Source organism: Amblyomma mixtum, chromosome 9 (genome assembly GCF_055824585.1).
Source record: "Amblyomma mixtum isolate Tamu chromosome 9, ASM5582458v1, whole genome shotgun sequence".
Taxonomy (NCBI): domain Eukaryota; kingdom Metazoa; phylum Arthropoda; class Arachnida; order Ixodida; family Ixodidae; genus Amblyomma; species Amblyomma mixtum.
In genome coordinates this window covers 58,937,345-58,948,883 of record NC_143020.1, presented here as the reverse complement: position 1 = coordinate 58,948,883, position 11,539 = coordinate 58,937,345, and positions in this window count along the sequence as shown.

The following is an 11,539-nucleotide window of genomic DNA, read 5'->3' as shown; positions in this document are numbered from 1 at the left end:
GTAGTTAGAGAAAAATTAGTGCTGGTCCGAGGTTATAACCCAACACCCCCGCTTCACCGGAGCAGTCGCTCTACCAACTGAGATAACCGTGCCGGCAACTGAAGGTAGGGCGAGGGTGAATTGATCAGGAGCTCGACGTGGGAACAGTGTTGGTTAAATGTTTAAAGGAATCGCCCTGGCGATAAGGGAGTGATTACTCACTGACGTTAAACCCAGCGCAGCGATACGGCTACAAAGGAGAGCCGCACACCTTCCACATAAACTTTGTAGTTAACGAAAAACTCGTCCTTGTTTGGGGTTCCGGGGGTCCGGGGTTGTTGGGTTTGTGGTTGACGGTGCGTAACGTCCCAACGCGACTAAGTCTATCAGGAATGCCGTTGTGAAGGGCTGCGGAAAATTTCGACCACCTGGGATTCTTTAACGTGAACTGACATAGGAGAGTACACTTGCCTCTAGAATTTCGCCTCCATCGAAATGCAACCACCGCGGCCAGCATAGAACCCGCGCCTTTCGCGTTTGCAGCCGAGTGACATAACCACTGAGCTACCACGTCCGCGGGTTTGGGTATGAATATTACCTTCGTGTGGCGCCAGGACTGAGGGAGGATAGCCTCCCTTCAGCACTGGTTGAAATGTTGCGTAGTCTGCGTGATCGAATGGTCATTCAGATTACATAGCATGTAGTTTGTGATTTGGCCTGCACCAGGTGTGGAGTTGGTTCGGAGAACAAGGAAGGTCGCTCTGACTTTCCTCTCCGCGATGTCTGTATCAAGTGGGAGATTGGCTGGTCCTGTGCAGGTGGACAGAGGTAGGGGGCACGCGGAGAGCTGCATATGCTTTCAACTGTGTCTAAGGGAGGGCGTCGGGGTCCTTAATCTGTTCGTGTGTAAGGTGTGTCACGTGGTGTTGTTTTGCTGATTTGGTGTGTGTGTGGGGTCAATGGGGTGTTAAAAACTACTGACGAACTGCGGAGTTTTAAGCACGCAGGCTTTCGGGCGTCCGCACGGTCACATTGCACTCAAACGTTCCTGCGGTCCATAACGCTGGACACCAGGTCGTTAGTGATGGTCTACACGACTGTAAAAGCATAGTAAAGGAAAGAAAAAGTACAGAAAGCTAAGAAAGAAAATGCGTTCGGATTCTGCGAGCTACGCAAAAAATTGAATTTTTGCCTCCTGCAACTGGTACGCGCATCATTGATCGCTAGAAGCTTCTTCCAATAATCATATAAAACGCCGAAAAAGAAATTTTCACCTTACTAAAGACTACATGCGTACGTCACTTTGTATCTTATTTAATTTTATCACAAAAGCTCATGTTAAGGCTCATGTTGCGCTAGAGTTTCATAATTCTTCGTGAGTTCTGAGCTGTCCTCTTTTGGTACTGTGCTGCCTCCTTTGAAGTCATTTTGTTGGCTTTGAACTTCTAAAATTAGCAATTTATGAATATTTTAACTTTTCTTTACTGAGCGAATGAGTGCGCGTTAATAATACGCTTTTAAAACAAGTTAATACAATAATTAATCGGAGGTGTACACTGATGCTAACGAGTTAATTGATAAATGATTTCTAAAGTGAAGCCCCGTTCTGGAAATTTCAGTTGGTTAATCAGTTTACCCTTTCTGCAGTTCGGTTGAGTGACATCTCGCGCAAATATTGGCACGGAGACATTCAGTGAGTAATTGGAAAGCCTCTCACGGGCCATTTAGAAGTGTCGCACGTTCTGTGATACTAGGAGCCAGCTTGAGCACCTCATTTATGGCCAAAATGAATAAAAAAATAATATTACTGATGCTTTCAAATGGATCATACATTCGAACCTACAGACAAGCAAGCATTACAACCGCTGCCTATCTCTTGAAACCCTACTGCGAAAAGAAAATACACGAAGGAAAAACATATTCCTCGGCTTTAGAAAGCATCTGGCGCACTTATATACTGTGAGCACTTCTGCGTTGAGTTACTCTTTAAGCACATATCACTTTCCCAAAGGAAATTGTGTTTCACCCTGCTCTCGGAATGCAGAAGGAACCAAGGTATAAACTCCCAACGCCAACACTATAGCCGTTTGTACAAAAAACGGCCCACGAGGTTTGATAGCGGCGGCAACATTACAGAATCTCGGGCGATTTCTGCAGATGTTAGGCAGGACGACAATGTCACGAACCAGAGGACGGCGAGGGCATAAAAGACCCTCAGTGCGCTTGTAACATATAGCGGCAGGAGTTGCAGCAATAAAAAACCTGGGAAGAAAAGCGAAGCGGTTCACGGTCGCCAGGACCACGCTCCCACGGCGCCACTTTCGGGAAAGACTACTACTGCTGGGACCAGTGTGCGTTTTAGGGCGGCAGTCTCGCAAAGCAGCAACTGGCTGCAGAAATGCGTAGCCTATAATAGAGGTCACGGGACAAAACAAGGCCAGGTTCTGTCTGGATCCACTCTTTGACCGTGTCGTTGGGCTCAGAGATATTACGTTGGTATCGATCGAGGTAAATTCGCATGCATTCCGTGCTGGGCTGCGTGATATTCTGATTTTGAAAGAACTCTCATTTTTTCCAGTGCGCTCTCGCGTTTTACCTCAGGTATTAGAGAAAAATGCCCCATTGAGAGCTTTTTATTATCATGAAATATAGCTGATTGCGCTTCAGCTTGTTCCATATGTACTGAGCTGGATTCCCGTCCGGTACAAAATATTTCTTTTATATTTAGTGTTGATGCCATTGAATAATTAAAACGAGGTGATTATTTGAAAATTTTCGTTCTGTTCTACCCCATCCTCCCACACAGTTTTTGTACCTCTAAAGTTTTCATTTTTTAAGAGATATATGTATCCACCACGCTGACAGTAATGTATGCGTGCGTGCATGTGCATGCGTGCGTGCGCGCGCGTGTGTGTGTGTGTGTGTGTGTGCGTGTGTGTGTGTGTGTCTGTGTGTGTGTGTGTCTGTGTGTGTGTGTGTCTGTGTGTGTGTGTGTGTGTGTGTGTGTGTTTGTGTGTGTGTGTGTGTGTGTGTGTGTGTGTGTGTGTGTGTGTGTGTGTGTGTGTGTGTGTGTGTGTGTGTGTGTGTGTGTGTGTGTGTGTGTGTGTGTGTGTGTGTGTGTGTGTGTGTGTGTGTGTGTGTACGTGAGCGTGTGTGCGTGTGTGTGTGTGCGTGTGTGTGTATCGACCGGAAGGTAGCATTCCTCAGGACTGAAGCGCAGACATTGTGCTCAGGTGTCCCAGCTAAACGTAACGAAGCTTTTAAAAAGCACGGAATGCCCTATTGGCGTGGAACCAACTGAGGGTTGCGTATAGTCGCGTGACCTAGTCTGCAGTATTTTTTTCATTCTTCAAGGATAATTATTTCAAGCTAAATAGCCAACCCTATACTTACTCACTTCAGGAATAAAGTTTCAATGGAAAAGTTGTAGCTTTTCCATTGCTGACTGAAAAAAACAACTGACTGAAATGTTGGCACCAATATACCGTTTGCGCAAAGTCGCTTTTTAACTGGCCTTAAACCATAACTCGGGCCATAAGAAAAAGCTTCCACCTAACAACGGTACCACTTAACCTCCCAAGGTGAGTCTCAGAAACAAAATTCAGTTTTTCGTCAAGTGCTCTCCCGATGAGCCTTTGCGTCCGCATTTCGGCGGAGATGTGAGCCAGCTGCTTGTCACATGACAGCTTTCTTTTAACGGAATTAAAAGAAGCTAGGTATAGCGTACCTTATTGAAAACAGCGCCTCTAGCGGTTTTTTGAGACGATCTACAACTTTCCTAGTGACCCTTTGTTCCTCAAATCATGAATTAAAAAGTCAGCTAATTAGACTTAACCAATTAACTTTGACCAAGCAACAAAATACAGCAAACTAGCCCACGCTACTCTGAACAACGCTAGGTTGGTTTCAGTGGGGCTAGGATACTGTATTCTTTTTTAAAACCTGATAACGTTTAGCTGGAACACCTGGTATATTGCTCCGCTTATGCCATTTCTTCAGGCGACAGCTGGCAAAATAGTTGAACTATTTTACTCTCTTCCTGCTCAGCCAAGCCCGGTAGAGTGACAAATAAAGGTGTCAAAACTATAGCGAGCAACCAGCACACTAATTCTACGGAAAGAGACGATTTGGCAAAGTCAGCGCGTTGTCATCGGAGGGATCAAATTTAGCTGCACAAAAAGAGCTAAGAGGAGGAAGCAATTATCAAAGGCACGGATCTTCTTTTGTATATGCGTCATCCCGAACAGGTTTAAAAACGTGTAAATAATTAGAGCGAGCGAGGTACACGAAAAAGGCAAATTCGTTTCCAGTCTGATTTCAAGCAACATGTGAAAGCCAAGGTGACCTGAATACGCGCTTATTTGAATGAATCCCCTCATGTTTTCAGTAAAATTTTTAAAAGAAACCACAAATTTTCGGGGTGTCGCGAAGTTTTGACACTTGTGCCGTATTTTCTAGCCATTAAAATATGCCGCCCAATTTCCCTCCAGTCACGAAGCCTTCAAGCCGAAGTTACACAGCACAGCGAAGCTTCCTGAATATGCATGAGAGGCCAGAGGATATGCGACAGCTGCAGCCATGTCTAATGAGAAGTTGTCATTTTGCGACTAGGATAGCCTGATCGTGCATTGATTTTATTACTGAGATTATTAAAATGGCCTGCGGTCACCCAGAAAAGTTTCGAAAAAACAGCCTATTTGCGGCTTAGACAACTGGAACCTATTTTCCTTTTGATAGTACAGCGACCGGCATTTGTCGAAGGAAGTGTACCGCGACAGACAGAAAGCTACGAAGAAGGGCGCGGATGGGCGTCCATCTTTTGAGCACCGTTCTTCGTTACTTCTTGTCAGCCTTAACTTGAGCCATCATTGCCAAATAGAAATGGTGGCACATAGAGCAGCAGGCTAAAGTATTGAGCTCAGTGGCCTTTTTCATTCAATCCTTTTAAGAGCCACGGTTTTGCATAGTCCCGGCTCGTATGTGTAGTTTGTCATTGAAATCTATTTCCTTTAGAGACATTGATTTAGCCGCCATTGATTATCGTAGAACGCCGCCTGTGAGGCAACGGAGGAAATTTCGCTTTACATGCGTACAACAAAACCATTAGCTTTCCGGATTTTTCTATACCTTACACATTCTTTCAAGAGTGTTTGGCTTTACTTGAACTTGGCGGACCATAGGCAGGCTTTAACATGTCGAGCGTTCCGTTTAAGTAGTTGCGTAATTATTATCATGGGCATGGGGTATCATTGTTATATTTTGGAATGTGGAACAGGTGTTATCTTACCCACCTACAAAGCAGAGGAACTGTCACTTTGGTGTGCACCGTGCGAAACCACAAGCAAGAAGGGTTCGATCAGTGACGGTTTATTCTGGCGAAACAGTCTTCGCAAAGTCATCAGTGTAGTGGCCGGTCGTCGGGAGACTAACGGCGTTGGCCATCAACCGCTCTCTATGATAACATTACTCACAGGAGCTGTGACAACACTCTAAATTGTTGCGGTCGATTACAAAAATACTTCATTCAAAGTTTTAAATGAAACCTCAAAAGTAAAGCAGGAGCAATTACTCAGTAGTATTACCTGAGTACAGCCTTTTGGGACAAAGTACAAAGCCAGGAACTCTCTCAAAGCCTTCTTAGTTAAAAAATAAATGTTCCTGTTTTCTATTCGTGAAGTTTCTTCTAGAGACAAAGTTGACAAAGATTTTCGCGCTTCGAATGCTGTTAGGTTAAACTTAACCCTTCTATCTTCTGGCCGTCCTGGTTAGCTTATTTGGTTGAGCCACTACCCAGACACTCGGTGGTTCTGGGCCCATGCCGCTAGACCGGTACTAATGTCTGAACTGTGAATGTCCTGGGGAAGTTGTGCAGCTTTTCTATTCAGCCATGTGGCAGCGCATTGCTGAATGCTGCGGTGTAATCGCTGGCTTGAATGAGTTTCAAGCATTGGGATTCGTCAGTCGCGTCTAGGAAGGCTAAACAGGAAAAGTTGTTCTGTGGCGCGAGCCTCAAATGAAAAGCCTAAGGATGGCGGTGATCAATACAGCCCAGTCTTTCAAAATAAATAAGAAAAATTTAAAAGATTTTTGCGCGCAATATGCAGCCCGGGTAACTAACTCCGCCGTATAATAAAGGTTTTCTCTCAATCTCGCGACTTTACTGCGTCGCTTGTTGCTTGGTGTAGCTTTCACCAACCATTTCTCTTTCTTCATCGATATGGCTGATAGCCCTGCATGTGCCATCTGCGGGTATGACAAGACTGTATCCCACATTTTTTCTGACTGCCCTGCCTACAGCGTCGAAAGGCAGTCTCTCAGCCGTGCGCTGAAGCGTCTAGATCCACGTCCACTGACGGAAATGAAGATTCGCGGCCGCTGGCCCCGGCGATCGTCGGCGGTGAAGGCCTCAAAGGCACTGCTCCGCTTCTTGCGGACTTCTGGCCTGCATGACAGGCTGTGACTTCACGAATGCTAACTTTCATGTGATTTCAATTTTCTGTTACACTCCCTTCTCTTTAATTTATTTATCCCCTCACCCCTTTCTTCCCGTGTAGGGTAGCGAGCCGACTATTCTTCTGGTTAACCTCGCTGCCTTTCCTCTTATTCCTCTCCTCCTCTCAATCTCGCAAAAGAAAATTAAAAAAAAAAACAATAAATAAACATATCAGTATAGCCATTCATGCTCTTTGAATACCGAAGATTGGTTGGTTTATTGGAGTTTAACGTCCCAAAGCAGCTCAGGCTATGAGAGACGCCGCAATGAAGGGCTCCGGAAATTTCGACCACCTGGGGTTCTTTAACGTGCATTGACATCGCACGGAATACCGAAGAACATTTATGAAACAGTGACGTGGGTGCAACTGAAAAAGAAGAGACATCTGGGCTCTTCGTCCCCGTCATTAGCGCTGTTTATTAATTATGCGAAACTGAAATTTAATACCAACCAGGAGATGTTATCAGGCTGGAAGAAAACAACGTATTTCGAGCAAACCCCTGGTAGTATGTTTCAACAAAATAATGTCTTGATAGGAAATGAAATACTGGGCATTAAAATGAGAGCAGCGTATTGTTCCATACGAGAAATAAAGGAGCTCGCGCTAGAAACAGTGAATTCCAAAATGTGAGGTTTGAGTCGTAGCTTTTAACCTAACCGCTGACTCGGTTTTCCGACAGTTAACCAATGTTCCGCAAAAAAAAAGCATTATTTCTGTCATAAGGTTGCGAAAAAAAGTTACTTTAGCAATATGACTACACTTTCCAATGGGTTTCCAGGTGTGAAAAGTGTCGCACCAGGATTGAAGCACGTAGGCATTAAGAAGGCAAGCAAGACCCTAAAACAAAAGGTCATAACAGGGACGTAGCTAAATGTGTGCAGCAAATCTTAGTCAAAGTTTTGCTCAAGAAAGAAAAGTGCTGAATACCTTCAGCTTTCATCGTGAGGGAAAGAGTTAAAACGCCCAGAATTATTTGGCTTAAAAGATAAATCCCTCTTTCCGTTGGGCCTAACTAGTTTTTTAGGCGGATACATTTAGACAGTGCACCGATAAAAAAAACGACTCAAAAAATCAACACATGTAGACAAGAGAACCAGTAATCAGTACCTTAATCTTAACGTTCCATGTCACAGCAACAAACTTTCCGAGAGAAAGGCGACGCCGTCGGGGTTCCATTTTCTACAAAGGCCCTTCTTGTTGCGACATATTTCCTTGCTCTTTTATTTGTTACATCTTGTTTTCTTTCGCCAATTACTGCTCCCTCTTTGTTGCTGTTCCTTAGAGCAAAAGTTCGTGGATTTTGCTTTCCGTAGTAGCTTCAAAAAAGGCTGAGGCTTAACTTGGTTAACCCTGGTCAGATGCGAACCATATTGATGGCTAGGCTTGGTAATACATGGCTTTCCTTGGTTGAATACTTGGTCATTTTAATACAACCACTAGAAGCCTTCGTCGTGGGGGAAGACAACGGCATGGCTACAGCGGAACGCCGACTAACCCCGAGACGCGCGTTGGGTGAACGCCTGGATTGCCACGGAAGCCGCGTCCGCCTGCCCGGTGGAGCGAGCGTTTCACCTACACCGAGTGTGAACGCGCGTTCGAAATGCGCGGGAATGCCGCTCGAGGACATTCCAGTGTCTGTGCGATGGCATCGTTCTCCCTATCCCAGCGCGCGACGGCGATCTGTCGTGACGTCATGTGTCACGTGGTATGTCACATGGTGTGTCGTCACTGTACCACGTGGTCTGCACGGCGTGTAACCACGGCGAAGGGCTGTAGTGTACCTCCGTCTTCCTCTGTCGTGACGTGATGTGTCACGTGGTATGTCACGTGGTGTGACGTCACTGTACCACGTGGTGTGCACGGCGCGTAACCACGGCGAAGGGCTGTAGTGTACCTTCGTCTTCCTCTGTCGTGACGTCATGTGTCACGTGGTATGTCACGTGGTGTGACGTCACTGTACCACGTGGTGTGCATGGCGCATAACCACGGCGAAGGGCTGTAGTGTACCTCCGTCTTCCTCTGTCGTGACGTCATGTGTCCCGTGGTATGTCACGTGGTGTGACGTCACTGTACCACGTGGTGTGCACGGCGCGTAACCACGGCGAAGGGCTGTCGTGTACCTCTAGTAATATGCTTCGCATAAAAAGAGGAAGGCGACCTTTCAAGACGAAGTCCTCAGTTGTCTGGAATGAGCACAGGTCTCGAAATGCTTACTCTGCAACTTCGCACTGTAAGTCGGTTGATTACTTATCTGACATCCATCATTATACTCGTTTCTTACGCTGGCTGCTTTCATTTCACTAAATTATTTCATAAAATGTGAAAAAGTATACCAATGTGCCTCCATAAACTACCCTATGTGGAGGCAATTGTTTCTGCCTTAGTGAAATGATTGCGAAAGACGACGGACGGTGGAATAAATATCTCTAATGAACCGGCAAAAATACCATGTGTACAAACACTCAAAAATACGATTGTTTTCGGTCTTCTCTTGGTGTACTCTAGAGTCCATTTTATACCAGACGAATAGTCGTCGTTTACTCACCCTTATTTTGAGGCGCAGTCTGGATGATGTGCCTCACAGTGATATACTCGTATACTGACCGCAGTCTTTTCTAAATGTTCCCTCTCCGCCTTCAACAGCACGCCGCAACAGACTGACACTGTTCTCTAGACCCCGCTGCATTTCACATACCTTAAAAAGATAGTATTCAATTTTCTATACGGAATTTTTCGACAAGAAGAATACTAACGTATCGGCTGCGATTGCTGGACTGAGTAAACGCTTCGCGACCACAGAGCGGCTACCCTTCCATAAAGTTTGTTGCGGTACATTGAACTGAACTAGAGCAGAGGGGGTCATTAATCGTTAATTGCATTACATAAAACAGATACTATTAACAATATGGAATTTAACGCTGTTCCATATTCCATATGAAACATGTTCCATATGTTCAATATGCAGTTGTTTTTTCGCTTCCAGCCGCAAAACTAATGGAGTGGCTCACTAACAGCTTATTACTTGACTGCAGTCCTCTCTCTAGGCAAGATTTCACAGCTATGCTTTAAGTTAAGCCTCATGGAGCCAGGAGGGACATCATTGCTTTAATCCTCTGCTTTATTCTTTTGACTGGGTTGGGACAATGCCGCGAAAATAATATAATTATAATATAAAATAAAATAATATCAACGAACTTGAGTTATCACCGAGGCCAGTGGTTATAATACAAAGTTCACCAGATTTCTTTAAAAGCTTGAAAGAAGAACTGGAGCAGCGCAAATCACTTTCCGGCCAAAAGTGCTCGCTCAGAGGCGCTTTTGGCCAAAGAACTGTCATCATTGTTATTACTGATAGCATCCTGTTCACTTCTATCTCGGCCCCTCTGTGCGTTTCAAAAGCTCTACTAGATATCGTTCCTCTCCGAAGACCTGTACACGATAAATGATGATTACGGCCCATGTATGATCGTGATTCTGTTCTACATTTTTCTTTTGTACCTTCGTGAGTGGCAGCAAGATGCCCTGCCCTCACTCTGACTAGGCACGGACAAATAACGAACTATAGCGTGGGAGCGGCCTTAAATAGTGGCTTTAAATAGTGACGAATGCCAGGAAGCACAAAACGAGCGGGATATTGGTTTTATAATCGCAGTGTAATCTCAGCCTAAAATACTGCTCGCTAGAACACAAATTCCCTTCTATATGATTTGACGTGTTATTTACGTTCGAAACTCAGAAATTTTAACAACGTAAGGAGTCAACTTCCGACGATTCTCATTTCCTATGCCACTCATGCCTTACTCGTGAAGAAGCGGCATTCTCCGTTAGCAGCCTCAAAGGGTGCTTTCAGTGAGAAATGAGAGTGGAAATAAGAACATATTTGCTTTCCGCAAACATATACATTAGTATTTACACAATGTGTTCGCAGCAGTCGTCAGAATATTAATATTTATGCTGTGTGTGCCGAGACGTGTCGGCAGGTTTAGTCTTACTTTTCTTAGAATGATTCTTCCTGTGAAAGTTCTTTTCGCCAGTACAATCATCGGAAAATTGCGCTAAACAAACACGAGTGTCGTCTTTTTCCTAGCGCATTTTTTTCATGGCTTCTGGAGATGATTACCTATTAGACCGACTACAACTATTGTTAGAACCAATGGAAACCCATCATAACTACTGGTTTTGGGCTCTCAAAGGTCGCAAGAGTTAAGTTGCACATAGCCGGTTAAAAGGAATGTTTAATGCAGGGGCTTATTTTCTAAACAGTATACTTCAAGTAAAAGATAATTATAACCACCCTACTATTGATAGTTCCTATCCTCAAAATAAAGTAAAACATTTCAATAATGTTCTACCATATAGTTCCAACTGCGCAGATAAATATACCCTGGAGTCGAGCACCGAGTTGTAAGATTAAGTTTTCGCAACTACTCAGGTCGGAATATCACGGACGGGGAAAGTACATATGCATGCACCTCTAAGCTAATACCGCTGGCCATTCCTGTGCGCTTACAAGAAAAACTCGTTAGGCGAATTCCCGAAAATAATTACCTCTAGCTTTTTAGTTTTTTTTATAGGCGTTAAGGATTTCAGCGTTATTTAAACTTGTTTATTGTTACAGCCGTTAACTTTCGCTCCTGCAGTAGACACAGCGAACGTGTTTTTGTTCGACTAAGACACGGGCACAGGCATCATTCTCGTACTGCTTATCCACTGGTTATTTGCTGGTGATTTTTATGGTGAGCTTTTTTCTATACTCTTTCCGGGAGTTTGGTAGTATATATTTCAAGGGGGTACGGACACCAAATTCCGAGCACGAACAAACTGTGTGATTTCTTTCAGGGGCGTCAGGATAACCCCTCTATCAAGTTCATGTCGCAGGCGTTGAGTGCAATATAATTATGATTTTGAATGGTGCCGAGAAGCCGCTCGTTAATTCTACATCGCATTAAGTGACGCCAAAGTGCACTTGCCATAAATATTCTGACGTGACCAAAACCGTGGTAGTCCTGGCACCTTGGTGCTGGCGTCAACCGAGGCTTAAACAGCCTACAGAAACCCATTTTTAA